Here is a 21,285-nt window from a genome sequence, read left to right on the forward strand (position 1 = left end):
GGGAGCAGGCTAAAACACAAGTGATAGAAAGTGGGGAGGAGGAATAATGAAACAGGAAGGGTTAAGAGAAGAGGTAGATGATGGAAAAGGAGGATAGAAGAGAACATCTGGAAAGAGGTAACTAACATAGAAGATCCATATAAAAATCCATTATGGTCAAAACTTCCTAAAATATAAACATGTAGAAAGGGAGTTTAGATGAAATTACTGTAGAGCAGAGATACAATGCCTGTTTGAGACAATATAGGTTACCAAATAGAAGTTCAGTGCCATGTATAAGTTTCCTTTATTTTGAAATACTAGCCAGCAGGGTCCAAAAACCAACCCCCCCCCTCAAACATTGCAGGCTACCATCATTACTCTTGGATACTCTCTAGAACTGCAACTTGATATGCCATGGCTGACTGATACATGTGAGAGGCCTGTCCTTTTCTGAAGATCGAGGACTGGGAGTAAATGGATGCAGGGAGAGGGAGGTTTTGGGGGAGGAACTGGGAGGCGAGGATGGGGGAAAACTGTGGTAAGGATGCAAAAATTATTAGTTAATAAAAATAAATATGAAAAATACAGTGTTGCTGAAATTATCTATCAGAAATGAGAAATCTCTCCTGGAAAGACAGACAGGTGGTTGTCAAGAACATGACTGCCTCTAATCCTCTGAGGTGCAGCTGCATATATCTCATAGCCTATGGATAATCTGAAGGGCTCTCCAGGAAGCCCTTTCTGAGGAACATGCCATTTCTATGGAAAAGAGAAAAATTGATCATGAATTCATAATCATGTTTGTCAGAAATTTCATGACACCTGCCAACACACACACAGAAAGCTTTTCTCAGTCCTTCACCTGCATGACTGGCGGATTAACACATATATTTTATGAACAAAGTGCTCTATACCATAATCATTTCCATCTTCTGATGTCTGCTTCATGCTTATCTTTGTCAGTCTAAAATGCACCACCTGTCAGTTAAGAGTGAATCAGGCAATATAAAAATGTAAAAATGTTCTTTGCATTTAGGAAACGTAAAAGGCCTTAGCAAAAATTGATAGAAGTCTAAACCATACATCCTAAACTATACCCTAAAATTAATAATTTAAAGTCAAATTTTATCAGACGGAGTAATGTTTAGCAGGGTTAAAATGAACAGGAAATCTATATACATATATTGCTTCATATGAGTATTTTAAACATTATTTCACTGTGATAATTTGTATCATTTTATATTTCAAGAATTTTAAATTTCTTACTCATAAATAATACAATTTATTTCCACCTGAATGATACATTCTGATCAACACTAGATATGGATATGGATTAGATCTTGATCAAAAGCAAACTAAAATAAATTACTTAGTAAAATTCATAAAAATTCTTTCTTTTGAAATTCTGCCATAATATTTAGAGAAAGATTATATAAGGTACAAAATGAAACATAGTACTTTATTTAAAATATTTTAATTATATTTTGATTAGTAGCAATATTATCAATGCATTAAACTGTTGTTCTAATAGAATAGTCTTCAAACTGGTTTCAAAAAATTATGTGAAACCCTGGTTACACAAGGGGAATGTAAATATTACTATCGTGAATGATATTAAATCCAAATTTAGTTCATTATTTAGGCACAAATTTTTCAACATATTCAGACTTATTTATATTTTCCAAAGTACATTTGCAGTTCTGATGCTCATCAATAGAAATTATAAGAATATGCAAACATATGTGACAGAGGGATTCTTCTGTGAACATGATATAATGTATACTAATAATCACATGCCCATCAAGGCAGTATTTTTCTTTAAGAGAGAGTATGTGGTAACCAAAAAAAGCATGGGATAAAACTGGACTCTCTGAACATGACGAGCAATGAGGGCTGATGAGATGCCAAGGACAATGGCACGCAGTTTTGATCCTACGCAATCTGCTGGCTTGGTGGGAGCCTAGCCAGTTTGGATGTTCACCTTCCTAGATATGGATGGAGGGGGGAGGACCTAGGACTTACCACAGGGCAGGGAACCCTGACTGCTCTTTGGACTGGAGAGGGAGGGGGAGAGGAGTGGGGGGAAGGGGAGAGGGGTGGGAGGAGGGGAAGAAGAGTGGGAGGAGGGGGAGAAGAATGGGAGGAGGGGGAGGGAAAGGGGAGGCTGGGAGGAGGTGGAAATTTGTTTTTTTTTCCTTATTCTTCTTTTATCAATAAAAAAAAAACCAAAACAAAAAAAAAGAGAGAGTATGTGTGTGTGTGTGTGTGTGTGTGTGTGTGTGTGTGTGTGATGGAGGTAGGTCATTGGTTAAAAAAAATAAAGAAACTGCTTGGCTGGCCCTTATAGGTTAGAACACAGGTGGGTGGAGTAAACAGAACAGAATGCTGGGAGGAAGAGGAAGTGAGCTCAGACTCAACAGTCTCTGGAGCAGAGACGCCATGCTCCCATCTCCAGGGCGGACACGAGAGCTCTGCTCTCTGGGGCACACGCAATGAAGCTCCAACCTAGGATGGACGTAGGCTAGAATCTCCCTGGTAAGCCACCTCGTGGGCTACATAGATTATAAGAAATGGGCTAGTCCAGGTGTGAGAGTTAGCCGAGAAGAGGCTAGATAGAAATGGGCCAAGCAGTGTTTAAAAGAATACAGTTTGTGTGTTGTTATTTCGGAGCATAAGCTAGCCAGGCGGCCGGGGTGCTGGGGACGCAGCCCCGCCACCCCATTTACTACATGTGTGTATGCATTCATGTCAAAACTGAACTACTCTATTGCAGGTTATTTTGTAAATCGGTAAAATACAGCTTTGCTTTTCTCAGTACCATCAAAAATGCTTTCCAAGTATTAGCCCACACTTTGTAAAATAAAAACAAAGTTAAAAACAGTGAGACAAAGAGAAATGGAATTCTAGTATTTTTGGATAATGAGAAAGAAATTTCAAAGCAGGTAGGAGAAATTAATGGAAATATAAATTGGTAAATCCAAAATTCCAATGGACCTCATTTTAGTAATCTTCCTTAAAATAATAGTGAACTCAAGCAACCTAAATTTTCAGAGGTCAAAGCTAGCTTGCCTATAAAATAGTTTACTCAGCCCTATTCTGGCAGCCTAGGAAGAGGTTCATTAATTTTTTTATGGGGGACTATTATTATTTTTTAATTTATTGTTATGTTATATAACATTTCTTATTGTAAAATCATAGAAGATGCTATCTCTAGTCAAACAAAGGTAGGCAATGGAATAGGTATAGAGATGGCTTACATATTGGAATTATCAAGAAGATATTTTAATGTAAATATGATAAAATGTTACATTTTCTAATGGACAAAACCACAAAGATGATATGAGAAAAGAGATTGTAAAATGCCACCACACATAAGGATATACGAATACTAGAAATAAAAAACCCAAAAGATTATTATTTTTAGTTTAATAGATCAATATAACTGATGCAAAGATTAATAAAATTGAAAGTATCAGAACAAATGAAAGTGAGTGAAATGAAAATAAAAGAAAGGCATGATGGGAACTATGCATAAATTCCTGATATCTACGTCTTGATAGATATGGCATGTCATTGACATGTTGACTCAAATAAAGATTTGTTTAAGGAAACCATCCATGCACTGTAGGACATAGATGCATCTCTAGTCTCTAAACTCTAGATATCAGGAGCAACTCCCGAGTTTGACAACTGTAAATGTGTCTACATATGGCTGGATGTTGGTTGGAGGATAAAATTATCCATGTTTGATACCACTAGTCTATAATATGTTCCCAACAATAGATGGTGGGAGAATAGGTAGATGAAAGAACTTGAAACACAGTTAAATGAAAATCTTCCTAAACTTCCTAAAGCAAAGGCCTCAGCTTCTATTTCCAAAATTTTATGTGGAGAAGGTAAAGTAGCTAGACAGACTTCTCATAGCGATGTGTCATAGGATGAATAGTTTAAAACCAAAGGAAGTCATGTGGTACAGATGGGAGCTGAAAACTAGGTACTGCTGGCTCAGCCAAAGCAGTGCTGGAGCAAGATCTCTAGTTTACTGAGAGAAAAATAGGCTACTGACACAGAAGTGTTTTTCCAGAGGAAGAACCTTCAAAATGAAGGCATTTAAATTACAAAACTTTGACAAAATTTGAAGCAGACATACATTTCAAGGAAAGCTAAATGTAAAGCCATCGAGAATGAAGAGAAATAGTGCCAGATGGAAAAGTAGGATGAATTTAAAGAAGTGAAAGTCCATTTCAAGATTCAGTGCAATCCAGAAAATTCAAATAAGTTCTTTGAATAGATTCCACTTTAAAAAAATTATTTAAAAGCACATACAATGCAGAATAGCCACAACAGTGCGAAGAAAGAACTTCCCCAGGGGACCTTCACTACCTGATTTCATTATTTTCCACAAAGCCATAGTTGTTAAAACAACGTTGCTTTGGCTCAGCAGAGAGGTAAATAACACAGACAAACTAAAGACATGGTTCAGAAGTTGACTCTCACAAAAGAACAACTAAAATTTTTGGAAATTATTTTAAAAATTGTACATGGTATTGAAGCAACTAGATGAATGTATGAAAGAGTTATATTTTACATCAACCTGATTATTTTCTACAAAAATCAATTTGGAATTTGTCATGGCTACCAGATGAAGTCCCAAACAACAAAGTATTTAAAAAAATATATCAAGAATACCATTTAAGATTTTGGAGCAGGAAATCATTTCTGGGTCAGAAAACTGACTCAAAACATAAACAAAAATAGACTTTGATAAACAATTTGTGTCTAAAACAACACTTCAAGATCAGCAGAAAACTATAGGAAAATGAATTTTCAGCACACAGTTCTGAGAAAAAGAATGTGTAGGTCAATAAGCAAAACAATTAAGATTCAATTTAAAAATTGACAAACTGGCTAGACATGGTGGTGTATGCCTGTAATCCCAGGGCTTGGGAGGCTGAGTCAGGAAGGGTTCTTTGAAGATTATGTAGTGAATTTCAGACTAGGCCAGGCTATGCAGTAAGATCTCATTCTCTTAACTAAAATCACCAACAAAATTGGCAGACAAAACAGCTAATTACCAAAACAAACAGGAGAAACTAAAACAAAACAAAACAAACAAAAACCACAAGGACAAATCCTTACTGAACCCGCAGGAACCTGCTAGTTCACAACATAAGGAACAACAAGCAGAGTGAGAAAAGTAAGTGATTATTCTTGCTTGGAGAAATGTCCCTCTCCACCATAGGTGGCAAAGTGAAGAATTCTCCATTTGGTTTGGGATTAATCATATAGCCACGTGTCATAATTTAATCTGAATATAAAAATAAAATGCATATTGTAATTTTATACTGAAATGGATCCATCCAATGTGTGTTTTCTTATCCTAGTAGGTTTTTGACTCCAGGAAAATTTAAACATGTATACAAAGAATTTCACAATGACCTTATAGTAGCTTTGGTTATAATATCTGATGTCTTGAAATGAGACAATGAATGCTATTTATAGGAGAATGGGCAAACAGTGCAATCCACCTAAACAAATGACCAAGACTTCAAATCTCAGTGATGTATGGATGAACTTCAACATTGGTTCATTATGTGAAACAAACAGAGACAGAAAATGTCTTTTAAATTCCATTTTTTTATTTTTTTTTAATCTTTTTTTTATTGAGAAAATGAGAAAAAAAACAAGTTTCCCCCTCCTCCCAGCCTCCCATTTCCCTCCCCCTCCTCCCACCCTTCTCCCCCTCCCCCCACTCCTTTCCCCCTCCCTTTCCAGTCCAAAGAGCTGTCCATTTTTTATGAGATTTGTAGAGTCTGTTGCTTAGGTATAGGAGAAGTTGGTTTGTTTTGAGTGTGGGTTTGGTAGCAGGGAGCTTCTATGAAGATGGGGTGGTCTAAATCTTCAGTCAAGAGGTGTTTCCACTGGTGTGGGATTCCCCTCTGTAGGCTGTGAATACCATTGGTGAATAAAGAAACTTCCTTGAGGCTAACTGATAGGGCAGAACTTAGGTAGGCGGGGAAAACTAAACTGAATGCTGATAGAATGAAGGGTAGAGTCAAAGAGAAGCCACGGAACCGCTGGCGGAGACAGAGGTGCTGAAACTTTGCTGGTAGTTCACGACCTTGTGGTGGTGCACAGATTAATGGAGATGGGTTAAATTAATATAAGAGTTAGCCAATAAGAAGCTAGAGCTAATGGGCCAAGCAGTGATTTGAATAATATGGTTTCTGTGTGATTATTTGGGGGCTGACCAGCTGGGAATCAACAAGCTGCCCGGCAGCCGGGAAACGAACTAGCAGCCTCAGTACGACACTCCACAGTGTAGTGTGGGTAAAGGTACCAGATGGCACACGTGACTGGTACCTGTTCTCATTTAGTCATTCTTCAGCATAAAGCAGACAAAGACAAATATTCAAATAAAAGCAGGAGAGCCAAAGAGTTGGGAGCTTGCAAAGGACAAGGGACAAGGGCAAGAATGACCATAAGACACATGAAAGATGTACAACACCATTCATCACCAAGTGAGGGAAAATTAAAATTAAATCAAATACTATTTTATATCAGCCAGAGAAACAATATTTAAACTGATTCATGAAAATGTTCTTAAATTTTGGTGGCTTTTTAGTGATTATGTTGATAAATCTGTCAAAGCTCATCAAATTTTATATTTAAGGTATATTTTACTCTATGCAAATTTTATCTGAATAATAAAAAAAAGTTTTTACATGTGGATGAGTTTACAAAACTATTAGGCAGATTTGAGAACTAGTTTCTAGGGTGGGCTTAGAAGAATGGTACCACAGATGTGACATAACTGTCCTCCTACGGTAGCTTCTACTTCTGCCAAAATGAGAAGACAACCAGGAATATGCAAGTTAAATGTCTGTGAGGTGTCAAGATCACAGCTACTCTCCATCGTCCAGGGCAGTAGCGTCATCAACCAGCAGTACAGCAACTACCCCATGACAGGCATGAGGTTCTTTGTAAGCATTGTCTTGTCAGTCCTCCCTCAGTGGCCACTTGACTTCACTTTCTGGGGCTACACCCTGGAATATGATCACAGAGAAAAACAAAACCACCTTTTCTGCAAGTGCCTTGTCAAAGGGATCAATAAGTTTGTTTTTGTTCCTCTTCATTCTTGAAGAAATGTCAGTAATTGGAACAACATGCGTTGAATGTAGCACTGTAGCTGTAGGAAGACATGGGAAAGAGTACGTTCATAGTTCAGTGGCTCTAGAGAAGCAAAGTCCCCAGGAATGATGCTTTGATGGAAGCAGGGTACTTGTTAGCCATGCTCAATAGAGGTGCAGTCACTATTACATTTCACAGGCACTGAGGCCAGCAACGCTTAAGTCTGGAAAGTCAGGGTAATATTTAGTTTTCTAAGCACTAAGCACAACTCTGTAAGATAGAGTCTATTTTTACTTGCATCTTGATTACTCCAGCTCACTATTCTGGCATAATCTTTGGTTCATGATCTGTGATCCAGAGAATAATAATACTGGAAATCTTGTTTGGAATATTAATAAAGAAGATTGGAGAAAACTTTCACCATCTGAGGTGTATTTTTTCATGCAAACAGTTTTAGCTAGTCATTTTCACTTAAATGAAATGTAATTATATGATTAGACTGAGATGAGCTACGGGGAAATTTACCAATCTAATTGAAACTAAAAAATAATTGGAAAGCCTATCTATGATGCTCCAAACTGCAAAATATATGTATATTAGCTTTATCACTGACTTTGCATGGAGAATCATTTTGGGTCTCGCAAAGGCAGAGCTTGCGGTAAAAGAGGATAGTGAAGAACTTTACTACATATTCAGAGTCCATATGGCAAATTAATAAAGAATGCCATTCTGAATCCCTGAAAGTTATACTTCACATTTTACTCTACAAATTACTTTGAAATTTGTTCTTCTATCTCGACAGAAGATTAGTTCAGTCACCTAAAGGCTACCAACAGTGTCTTGAATGACAGGCTCCATATTGAAAATTAAGATTTAATTTGCACTTCAAACATTAGTTCCTAGGCCAAAGATCCTTTTGGGACCATTCCACCTTTATAAAGAGAGTTCCAGGATATTTCGGTACTGGAATTGTGTTTTGGTCACTGCCAGCTTCAATAGATCTCCATGCCTTTTGACTCATCCCAGCCCATTAGGTAATGAGAGAGAAAGAAAGCGAGCCCTTTTCTAGTTACCATAAAACCATCCCTATTGGGGTTTAGTAGGTGAAGGATGTGCCCAAGCAGCAGGGTGGTTTCTTGTCATAGGCAGAAATGGATACATTCTAAGAAGGAGCTTTCTACTACCTACATCTTTCGTTTCATAGTTCAGAATCCCTCTCTAACATGCATCACAATAAATGTTTTCCAAAGAAAACTTTAGTTTTTTATTATGAAATTTGAAATTAAATCAAGCCGTCACTTAGTTCACAAGCTACTTGCAGAATACCTGAACCAGTGATGAGAAAGAGTTGTTGATAAGGCAATTAGCACAACTGTTTAGCATTAGTAAAATTGTAGTAATAATTAATTGTATATAGATAATATATATATAGGTAAAAGCCAAAAGATAACCCTAGAATTAATGTTGTTCACTGGTCTTATAAAAATAAAAATTAGAACAAGAGGATATAAATAATTTGTTAACTTGAAAAATCGTGCAAGGGATGTGGGGTTTTGTATTGTCTATATACTTCTTAGGCTTGGGAAAACACAGTTGTCTTGTTGAATTTTTATGCATATGTATCTAAGTAGCAATCAATGGTTAGAGAAAAGTAACAGTGAGCCCAGATATAAAAGAGAACTAGGAGTATTACAGTGATAAGAGACAGGCCTAGGAAGAATGGGGTTCATGAAAAGGCGGATATTGGCACAGGCAGTTCACAGAAGAAAGCTGTCTAGTCTACCTAGGCGCCTACCTCCTAAAAACTTCACATTCTGCATGGCCTTAGTAAATGAGGCAGAATTCCAAAGATGGAATAAGATAAACACAATAAAAGAAAATTAGGAGGTTAGTAAAATAAGACTTTGTTTCTGTGAGACAAAATGTGACTATGCTTTTGAGTTAAGGTTGTCTACTGGGTTAAGTTTATGAGCATTCAACACATTTTCATATTTTCTGAAAGCTTTAATCAGTTACTTTAATTACTCCATGGGGATCTGATGTGAAGACACTTGTCATCATTTAGTATGTCTGCAGATGTGGACTTAGGAGAATAACTTCTCACCATGCACAAGGCCTTTCAAGATGTTGACCAGCTGTCTGCAAGACCAGGACTAAAAGTTTATTTGACATGTGACATCAGGCAGATATTGTATGATGATGAACAAATGGTTAGTGCTTATATATCTGAGATATAAATAACAGTCCAATATAGAAAACCAGTCAATACCTGGACTGGAAGAACCCGAGGTAGCTTGAAATTATGTAGATCCTGGCTTAAAATAAAATATATTTCAGACAAAGTAAATTCATCTAATAGTCTTTAACACTTTACATTTTTAAAAATAATTTCTCAAAAATTCAACTGCTCTTTTTTATAAACATATATGAGGTCTTTAAAATATGTCATAAATAAGGGGTCCACATGGAACAAGCTCCAGATTCATAGACAGCCTTGTGTGATTGTTCCTCCCCTAGGCCCTGAGGTTAAGCAGCCTCCACTCACCTCGGTTCCTGGTGGGAGGAAAAGGGGAAGGGTATGTGAGGTGACAGAGGCCCTGCTTAGAGTGCATGTCAGGGTTCAAAATGATCAGTGGAAAACCTGTTCCTCAAAGATGGGTCTGAGAGAAACGACTGAAACAACATAAGGCTTGCATTCAAGCTTTGGAAGGAAACTACACAGGGTTAGCTCAAATGGTGTGACTAGCTTAAGGGAATCTGAAGAACTCAAGCAGGAATAGTAGGAAGCTGGGTCAAAACTCAAATCAGGTGAAGCTGGCCATTTAAGAGTTTACATTCCAAGACCTACCTTCTAACAGCTGTGAGACAATCAAGTCATAGTCACCACTACAAATAGTGCCTATATTTACCCAGTTCACTCTGAGCTCCATACTATATAATGGAGCCTTAAATCTAGGTAGTTTATCAGTGGTTTGTTCTGTGAATAGTTATGCACACTGAAGATAATCATAACTAAGGATGTGCAAGTGTGAATGCCTGGTCTCAAACTTAAGATTTAAACCATTTGAATCATTATAAGTATTCATTTCACTACTAGATTGAATAAGATATTGACTGTGATGAACCTCACTCTGTTATTTAATAAGCCTTACTTCATACAGCAGGCACATGTTAAGCAATATTGTTGTTAGTGTTAAATGGGGTAACATGTTCCTTCATTGTGTTTGAGGTTTTTATATAGAAGTTTTGATATTAATTAAATTTTTCTTGAATAAAGCTAAAATAAAATATGTCATAAGTGAGGAAAGCTGCTTTCAGAAAGGACTTTTGGTAATAGAAGTGTAGACGTGTGTGTGTGTATGTGTGTGTGTGTGTGTGTGTGTGTGTGAAAGATTTCACAGCATAAGGTTGTATTACTGAGTGCACTCACTTGTTTTCACATAACACATGTTAGCCTTAAGGCAACTGGCTGGCAGGTTTTGGAAGAATAATTTCTTTGATGATTTGTTTATTCTTGAGGTAGGCGTGAAGAAAAAAATAGACCTAGTGATAGAATGCTTGAGCATATTGAAAAAAATAGGTTATAATTTGAGAGTTTGTGGATAAAATGCATTGATTGAGACTTTGGAACTAATGATTGTATAAAACCAAAGATCCATCATTTAGAAGAACAAGTTTCACAAGAATGTATAATCGTAAGTATATGCTGAAACAGTCAACTGACAGAAGTTCATGAAAGAAACTTTGAGGTGCCATGAAAGTTGCTAGATTTTAGCTGGGATCCACGGAAGCAGAAAGGATGATTGTGAATGAGGCAAAGACCCCGATATTAGTACACTCAATTTAAGGCACTGATAGCAGTGGGCTGGCAGATAATATCATGTGCCCCCCTTCAGGTTCTCTATCTACCTGGGCCCAGGACTTGAAACCTGACAGGTTAAAACCTACAGAAGAAAGTATGACAAGAGCAGTCAGGGTTCCCTGCCCTGTGGTAAGTCCTAGGTCCTCCCCCCTCCGTCCATATCTAGGAAGGTGAACTTCCAAACTGGGTAGGCTCCCACAAAGCCAGCACATTACGTAGGATCAAAACCCCTTGCCATTGTCCTTGGCATCTCATCAGCTCTCATTGTTCGCCATGTTCAGAGAGTCCAGTTTTGACTGCTCTTTGGACTGGAGAGGGAGGGGGAAAGGAGTGGAGGGAGGGGGAGAAGGGTGGGAGGAGGGGGAGAAGGGTGGGAGGAGGGGGAGAAGGGTGGAAGGAGGGAGAGAAGGGTGGGAGGAGGGGGAGGGGAATGGGAGGCTGGGAGGAGGTGGAAACTTGTTTTTTTTTCTCATTTTCTCAATAAAAAAAAAGATTTTTTTAAAAAAAGAAAGTATGACAAGACTCCTAATCAAAATCTAGATAGAGCAAGGAAAATTTGACAGAAAAACTATTTTAAGTTTCAAAATTCTCTGATTGATTTTTACAGGTATACATTTGACTGATATCCAGAAGTAGAATCAGTCTTATTCTATAGCTGTAAAATGAAAACAGTAACAAAACCAGTTACATCTGAGAGAACAAAACTAAAATAGATTTATAATTAATTGGAAGTAAGAACTAATCATGGGGTATCCTCAAATCTCATAGAAGTCAAAAATAGACTTGCAAAACAAATAAATAAGTGAAGCATTGGCTAGTATTTATAAAGGTCACATATAAACTTTCATTGCCGTGCAAAAATGCATTGCATGTCATAGTTCGTAAATTACAGCTTGAATTTCTCACAATAATTACATCTACGTCATCAGTGCTGGACTGTCAATGCCAGCTTTCTTTACTGTGATACCAAATTCTGATAGAAACAGCATAAGGAAGGAAGGGTTGAACTTTGTCTAATTATTTTGGAGGATTCCTTAGCTCCATAGTCGTGAATGGAGTAAGTGAAGACTATCCTGGAAGCAGGAGATTCTAGCTGATATCCTTCTTCATTTTCATGATGAACATAAAGAAGAAAGACAAGAAAAGGGCCAGAGATCAGGATATCTCCTAAGAATCCCAGTGACCTATTTCCTCTAGTTGGGTCCTAACTCCTAGTTTCTAGAACCTCCCATAACATTACCATCATCTGAGGAACTAATGACCACCATATGAGCCTGTTGGGAACATTTAATACTTTATCCATTACAAGTGCCTAGACCATGAAAATCAGTAGTATCAGAAGCGGTGCTTTCTATCCTCATGCAATCATTAACCTATTAATTTTGTACTCTAGCCCTAACTGAGGTCATCTTTAATACTTGATATAAAATGGAATTCTATGGGTTTTCCCACACTTTACCCATAAGATCACCTTTGTTCTTTCCAGGGAGAGATTTCTCATTTAAATGTGCTTGCACTGTGTGAGTATATTATGGTTTATTTAACCATTCTGTTTTTGATAATTGGACACCAGCTTTCTTGAAGTTATTGTGAATACTACATTCATGGAGTATTTTAGTAGACATATTTTGGTAAACATAAGTAAGCATTATTGTTGGATGTAGCCAAAGAGTAGAATTTCTGGGTCATAAAGGGTGTATATGTTTACACTAACATTTAGAAGACATTGACAAATTTGTTTCTTCTGGAGAATATGAGATTTACACCTCATTTAGCCCAAATGGGAATTATACAGCCTCTTTACCACTTGTTTTTCTCTGTCTTACTCATTTTAGAATTTGTTATGTGTCATATGGTGGTTTAAATTTGATGTCCCTTAAAATGTATGAAATTCAACACTTTTCAAAGCCTCGTTCATGTAAATCAGTGCTAGTGTTTACTTCTCTAAGTCTGTCAACTTCTTAGTCAAATGATATCCACATTACTTACTAAGTACTAAAATATAATACTTTTAGAATGAAATTTGGAACATTTGGATTATTTTGTAATACTTTAGTTTTTCTAAACACATGATTGCATTTTGTCTAGATTATCCCCATGGTGACTTGGAAGTTAAGAATGAATAGAGTTTGTGAATACAACTTGTGCTATAACATCTGAATTCAATGGAGAACTAAAGCTAAAGCTTTGATAAGTTAATAATTTAATTCATCTCTATGCTACAGTCATAGTCTTCCTAACTAAGGCACAGGCTAGAAGAAAGTTTACTGAAGTCTGTCAGTAGATTTATCACTATGAAAAAAATATGCAGACAGTCTTAAGAGTAACTATAAATTTAGAACCACCAAATCTTCATTATGAAGTGAATAACATATTAAATATATTAACTTTAAACTATCATTTATCAGTAAAATATATATCATTGACTGATCATAGAAGGTCTGTGCTACAATTAATTACCATGACTCATGTGTGTTCTGGCCCAGGGTCTGTTCTTCTCTAATCCAATTGCATCTCTGGATTCACTTTTCACTCTGCTACGTTTTCTCAATATTAAAAAGTAAAATGTGTGATTTGAGTACCTCAGCCATTCTCAACCCCCCACCCAATTTTGCAGCAAAGCATATGGAAATAGTTGGTTGAAATAAAATAAAATTAGAGATTTGAAGTATGATTAAAAATAAATATTCAAAATAAAACAATGAAAGTTATTGGTGTTCAAGAAGAAATTTTTTTTTATAGAATAGAAATGGAAGAAGAACAAAAGACATCGAAGAAAGTATTATTCTGAGACTGGGATTATGAGTGTAGAGACTAGGCTCATGGCACAAAAGCAGTTTCTCAAAAGGATGGAAGAGCATGTTCAGCTATTTCCTGCACTGTGTATGGTGATATGGTATGTGGCTTTTGTAGACTATTATTTTAAGATGTATTGCATTTGTCTATGCTGTGGAACATTTGTTTAATGGTGCAAAGATATGTTGCATTCTTTTATGTTGCATTTGTTTAACTCTGTGAAGCTGTGCCTGTTTAAATCACCTGTTTGGTCTAATAAAGAGCTAAAATGTCATTATCAAGACAAGAGAAAGGACAGGAGGGGCTGGGAGACAAAGAGAATAAATAGTAGGAGAAATCTGGAGAGAGAAGAGTTTAGAAAAGAGCAAGAAAAGGAGAAGAGGACATCAAGGGTCAGCCACCCAGCTACACAGCAAGCTACAGAGTAAGAAGGAAAGAAAATATATACAGAAATAGAGAAAGATAAAAGTCCAGAGGCAAAAATTTAGATAGGATAATTTAAGCAATGGGGTCTAGAAATAAGCCAAGCTAAGGCTTGGCATTCAAAGAAAATAATATGGTTCTGTGTGTATTTATTTGGCAGGGGGTGGCAGGCTGCCTAAAAGAGTAAAGAGCTAAGATTAAAAGAGGAAAAAAGAAACAGTAATATGTGATCCCTATCATTATTACTTATATAGATTGACCTCTCTGATTGGGGATAAAGATTCATGATCTTAATACTGATTATCAGCATTAGGTCTGGTCAACTTTGATGAGCACCACGAGACAGTGCTGGTTAAGGGAACCTTAGAAGTCCTAACGAAAAATGGGTATTCAGAAGAAAAAAAAACTACAGAAGTAGTAGCCGCAAAGTCAGGATATTGCCAAATTAGTTCTTAGGAGGCTGAAACAGGAAGAACCCATATTCAGGGCTGTGCTGTATGGCACGTTAAGTCTCTGTCTCATTAAGAGGTATAGGAGGGAGAAGAATATTCCCCCAAAGACAAACAAATACAAATGAAAAAGAAAAATGATATAAAAATTCATTAATCTTGGAAGTGAAACATACATATTTAAAACAAAACCTGAATAGTCTGACTAACTCTAATGTGAACATGGTTAAATAGCCAATTCAAGGCATGAAGATATGGTTATGGGATGCATAGGAGGCAGCGGATGTGGATACTGAGATGGGAACTATTAAGGAGAAAACAAAGAGGAGGGAAACTATCATAACTGTAGCAGGCTACATTAGATGCAAGGAAAGGGGAAGTAGAGGTGGAAAAAGTGATGATTGCACAGGTGCTGAGGAGCCCAGAAAGCTGTGTGTTAAAAGTTGAAGTGCCCACCCATGCATCAGGGATAATAAACACACACCATAATCTCTTGAAACTAGCAGATATTCAGAATACAAATGAAATTTTACTTATGAGTGACAAAAGAAGCGGGAGTCATATACTCAGTGACCAGAATCACTACAGACCTTGTCAGCAATGCTAGATAATGGATGTGCAGGAAGGAAATCTTAAAATGCTAAAGCAATGTCACAGTGGAGTCTATTTCCCAAGAAGACAGGGTTAAGGCAGGAAAGGTGTCGCATTCCTGTAATCCCAGAATGTGGGAGGTAGAGAAAGGAGGATCTGGAGTTCAAGGCCATTCTGACCACTTGAAGGCCTGTCTCTAAAAGAATATTAAGGGAGGGGTCATAGGAAACAAACACTTCTCAAAAAGTCATTAAAGGGAGTTTCAGAGAAACCTGATCACATTTCATATTGGGTGGGGCTTTATTATAACCATAGCATCTTATGGCTGTAGGTCTATATCCAGTACTCAGAATCACAAAGAAGGGCCAAAAATTATAAGAAAGTATTTACATCTTCCTAAATCCCTCCTGACCTAGTCTTACATGGCATTCAGCTTAATATAAAAATGGTCATTTCTGTGTTTGCAACACCTCCATGTGTGGGCTTCACATTCCTACAAATCAACACCAGTATTCATGTCTGACCATCTGACCTAACCCTGTTGTTATCACACATATATACGGCCCTCGTCTTCATGGGTCTTCATATGTCCTGTTGTTATCACACATATATATGGCCCTCGTCTTCATGGGTCTTCATATGTTGACATGCTGCTATCAGAGATCATCACAGATTTTTGCTCCTTTGGAGAAAGCAGTTATATCTTCTGGGCACTTTGGAAACTTTCTGTGGCTCTTCAGGTGCCTTGGCCTCATTGTTGTTTCTATCTCCCATTTCCGAGAAACCTCACCCTCTGGGAGTTAAGTCCAGCAGTCAGATTTTGCTCCTTTAATTTGTTCAGGCACCATGTAAATAGAGTCCATTCATATTACCGGTTATTGGCAGGGTGTGCAATTTTTTAAGTTAATTGATTTCTTGGCACTCAAGATTAAACTCTGAAAAACACGTTTATCAGAGGAAATATGAAGCACAAGCTGAACCTAAGATCTTAAGTCCCTCTCGGTCTCCGTGTTAGCTGTTCATTCATGCAGCTTGAGATAAAGCCTGGCCCCAGGCAGCTGCAGCATGCCTGCTAGTGTTGACAGACGGACACACTTAGGAAAGTCGCTGTTCAGCGATATTATTCTTTGAAACTAGTTTTATTTTGCTGACTTCTTTTCTTATATACTACTTACAGAGAAATGCCTCTTTCCTTTAACTATTTGATGTTTTTAATCTTCTGATAATAGTAATATGTAATGTTAAATATTAAAGCAGTACAGTATAATTTTATATAGAAAGTAAAATATATAAATATTTGTATGACAGAAATGATAGTCAGTTGGTAAGTGGTTAATTATAGCTTCACAAGTTTGGATCATTAATACAATGTTTGTTTACATCCTTCATTACTCCAAAATATGATTCAGAAAGACTCAGACCTAAAATATTAAAAGCAAGACCAAAATTAAAATAAAAAATACAGGACACTAGATCAAGATCAGAAGCAATATCAGCCAGAATTAGAGTTTATAAATTTATGATATCAGATACTTCCTGTGTGTGGACAAGCACTGTAAATTTGGTCCATATTGTATGAATTGTCTTTAGAGAGAGAGGTTCCAGATCATTACAGTGAAGGAGACACACTGAGATACAAACAGAAACCTTAACTCACATGCTTGTAACACATTTCTGGGACAGCTTGGGAAAACACACTGCACTGCATGATAAAGAATATTATAAAAACTTCAGTGGTACTAGCCAGTTCTGGGGCAGCATGGGTCATTCGTAAACTAGTCCTTTGCAGCAGCTGGACTTAAGGATAGTTTTTGGGTTATCTTGGAAAAGATAAGTTGGACATCCTTTGCTTACTACTCCACAGTATTAAGTACATGAAATTTTTTATGAGCAGTGTAACAGAAAATTCAGCATGGCATTATTTGGAAAAAATCAGAAATGCAAAATGTAAAACTAGTTTAGTGATATCATTTCTTTGTTAAGTGACTGGCAGCAGCGAGAGTTGACGCTGCTGTTGCACAGTAATGAGTGCAAGTGCCTGCACCTTGAATGAGTGTGCATTGCGGCGTTGCGGGTGATGTGGCGATGAACGGCTTCACCAAGCTATCTGAATCTAACCACTTCATTCTATCGTGGCGCTCCTGAACCCTGGCAAACTTGCCACATTTTTACAATGTTCACCTTGTAGAGATTCTGATGAACTTAGACCTTCACTGAATGTACTGTCAAAAGCGAGATTAGAACAAGCAAGGGAAATGTAAAAATTAGTCATCCCTTGAAAAATCCAGATGGAAACCAAGGGAACTTTAGTGGTGAGTGTGACATACAGCAGGTAGGAGTATGTTAGACTACAGCAGGTAGGACTTGTTAGACACAAATGAGCTTCTCTGACATGTTTCATGCTTGACTAATACACACTAATGTCCTGGTTTCAGTAAGTACAAACATCTACATTGATTTGTGTCTATCTGATTGGTAGGATTTCACTGAGACACACTGACTAGAAAAGATAGTTTTACTTGTGATTGGAATTCTATTCATGAGGAGTCATGATGACTTAAGCTCTGGACACATGGCTTTGGGCCTGGGGTTTTGGGGTAAATCCTCATGGCAGCCTCCATTTTAGCTTTTCAATAGCAAACAGAATTCATGTCTCACAGGGTCATATATATATAATTGTCTTGTTTCGCAAGGTCTTTAAGAACACATTTTTGTAGTACTTTACTCAGAGTTAGCAAAAGTTGTTAGTGGATGCTTATCAACATTTTGTTTGGTGAAGGACTTGGTCTCTTTTTATAGGACTTTTATAAAACTTCCGTTGTTCATCCCTTAAGCTTAGTGATGAATAGATAAAGATTACTTTGGGTAGTATAAAAATCTCCTCCTGTAAAGAATTTTCAATGAACCTCTACCCTATACCACTGATTGCTAGGCAATAACTTTGTTTTCATACTGTATTCTTGTAGTTTGTTGACTTTAATATTCTTCTTCTTTGGAAATTTTTGTTTATTCTTTTTAGAATGCCTCAGGGAGATGACATTATTTATGATTTTGTGAATATAAGAAGACCGGCAGACGAAAGCTGATCACTAAGTGCACACCCAAATGGGGCAGAGCAAGGCAGCAGACAGTTTTACTTCTGGCAGTCTCAAGACGTGCTGGGGCAAAGTGGACATCTGGCTGCTTGCTTGAGAGGCTTGGGTGAAGAATATGCATATTTTAGTTCCTCTATAATCAGGTCATTTGCCTTTTAAAAATACAATGCCCAAACACTGTGTCATGCTTATTTTCCCAATAACAGCAGTAACTAGCACCAACTCTTCTTTCTCCTCTAAAACTATGCATTAACTTACTCAATCACATCCAGCATTACATGGTTGTTGTTTAGCACTGCAGAAGGCTAGCCTGTCAACTAACACTGTGAAGCTGAAGTGTGCTCTTCCTGCTCTTTTCCAGGCACGGTGTTAGTTCTGGAAATAAGGAGATAAATAATGACAGCTGCTATCTAAGGAATTTGTATTTAATGCTCACCCCTCATCAGACTCTCCACTAGTTTAGTTAACCCCAAGCCATGAAAATCATTTCTCTTTGTGAGACAGGTAACCAGGTCAGTATTTCACTTGGTTACTTACTGGGGTATAGGTTTTTTAAATATTGTGTTTTGACATAAAATGTTATTGCATTTCTTGAATCAGAAAATGCAAATAAGGGAGAAAATCAGTTTTGCTTAGGGAAGTATTGGGGGAAGAAAATGAGGAATATTGAGTATAAGTATTGAGGTCACTATATTTTTCTCACTGCCTTCGAAAATCAGAGTCACAGGAGCTTCCTGTCACTTATATTTATGTTCTGTCCTTTCAAGAAGAAGAGGGCACTACTAAAAATGTCCAGTTGATGAGAAAATTCAATGAGACCATTTTTTTAGATGGTTAGTGCCTAAACTTGCCTGTGTGGCAGTGTGGCCTGAAAGGAATATTTCTGCAATGGTTTTAAATTGACCTACGTCACAACTTTTGCAGAAAAGCTGTTTCAAAAACACTGAATAATCACAACAGCCACCGTTAAAGGGGTGTTCTGTTCTTCCTGGCAGAAAGTAAAGTTTGGCCAATTAGCAGTTGATAGCTAATGATTTAGGTAGGCAGCATTGATGAGAAAGCTAGCTAAACAGTCCCCGAATAATGTTCTCTACTTTAAATATTGTCTGCCTTGATATTTCCCATAGTACTTTGGTATATATTTATTTTCTTGTTATTAAAGCTCATTCAAACCAATAGAATGACAGGTTTTGCACATGTATAGCCACTAACTGTATCTGTGAATTGTTTTGCTGTTCAAATGGTAGGTTTGACAAGGCTTCTGATTTAACTAAGTAAGGAATGTGTGAAGAAACAGCTGACAGCAGAAAACTAAACAGGATGATAATGGTTTAAGTCTCCACTATCATGCCAAATCTCATATTTCTCAGTGTTTTTATTTGTATGTATTAATTATATATAATAAAGTGTTTCATTAAGACAGTGCCATACCTTACAGTTGCATATGCTATATTTTATTATTTGATTGTATATTATCAACATCGTATCCTTTAGTCCTCTTCTACTCTCTCTCTGTGATGATGATGATGATGATGATGATGATGATGATGATGATATGATAAGTTTTATTCTGGTTGTTTTCAGGAATGTGGATGTAAATTTGCTTACAGGAACATGGAAAACTTACAAGTGGCTACATTGTCAGTCCTACCGCATGAACCATTAATTACACATATATCCCTAGGGAGAGATGGAATACCAGGAGCCTCTCCCACTTCCACCACAAGATGTTGATAGACTTCCTCTTAGGAAAATCTTGTGTAGGTAACCACAGCTGCGTGAACTCAAGGGTGCAGCAGCCATGTCATGCCTAGAAGTCTGAATTCCTTCAGCTTCCCTCCTTTCTTCTTCCACATGTTACATTTTTTCTTTCCCTGCTTCCATGATGTTCCTTGAGTCAAAGGCTTACATTTTAAAGTCCTTGTCCTCAGATGAAGGGCCTAATTTCTTAAGAAGGGCCTTAATGAAGAGATGAAGAATGTAAGTCACTGCAGATGAAACTTGAAAGAGTATGTGAGACTCTGCCCACTCTTTTCCCTCTTCTTCTTAGTAGCCATGAAATGGAACTTTGCTCCATTGCATGGTCCCGACCACGAAGTTTTACCTTGCTATAGGATGAAATTGAGAATGTTAAGCAACAAAGACTGAAGACTATGAAGATCACTCCCCCAAAATCATTCTTCTTAAAAAGTTTGTTTGTTTGTGTGTTATATACTTATTTGTGTGACTATATGAATGTAAGTGCAGGTGTGTGCATGTACATATATGTGCATTCATGTGTAAGTTGACATTTTCTATCTTCCTCAGTTATTCTGCATATTATATTATTATTATTGTTGATGTTGTTATTATTAGACAGCCTCTCTTACTGAACCTAGAGTTCATCAGTTTGGGTAGACTGCCTATGCAATAAGCCCCAGGGATCCACCTGTCTTTGAGATTTTTTTATTTTTTCTTTTATGTTTTTAATTTATTTGGGGAGGCCTATTTCTTCCACCTGGCTTATCTTCTACTGAAAATTCATATCTTGCAGCCTGGGTTCTACAGGGAGTCTTTGGTGAATCATTCTTCCTGGTCAGCCTGGCTCTGTCAACCTTGGCACTATCACCTACATTGTAACTGACTGGATTTTTGTGTGTTTAGAGGTATACGAAACTTACACAAAGGACAAAATCTGCAGTCTGCACTTCTGCAGCTGGTGACTCTTCTCTGAGAATGTGGCATAACTGAGTGCTGGTAGAGAGATTGAGATGCCTGGCTTTTAGTCTATCTTAGTGCCTTATCTCGGTTGACCTTCTCTCCAGTGCATAAAGAGTAGCTCTGGCTCATTAGACCATTGGAATAGTGTGTTACTCAAGTTAGATAAAGGACTAAGAATGTCGCCTTGCAAGAAAGCCTTGTGCTTCAGTACTTTGCTTTCACTATGCTGAAATTCTTAAAACACACACACACACAC

At 37.2% G+C, this 21,285-nt stretch overlaps 1 pseudogene; it reads left to right on the top strand.

Annotated features, from left to right (window-relative positions):
• Nucleotides 1-6,830: 6,830 nt before the first annotated feature.
• LOC142834737 (T-complex protein 1 subunit delta-like) overlaps nt 6,831-21,285 on the top strand; it is a 51,770-nt pseudogene continuing 37,315 nt past the window's right edge.

This window comes from Microtus pennsylvanicus, chromosome 14 (assembly GCF_037038515.1).
Source record: "Microtus pennsylvanicus isolate mMicPen1 chromosome 14, mMicPen1.hap1, whole genome shotgun sequence".
Lineage (NCBI taxonomy): Eukaryota > Metazoa > Chordata > Mammalia > Rodentia > Cricetidae > Microtus > Microtus pennsylvanicus.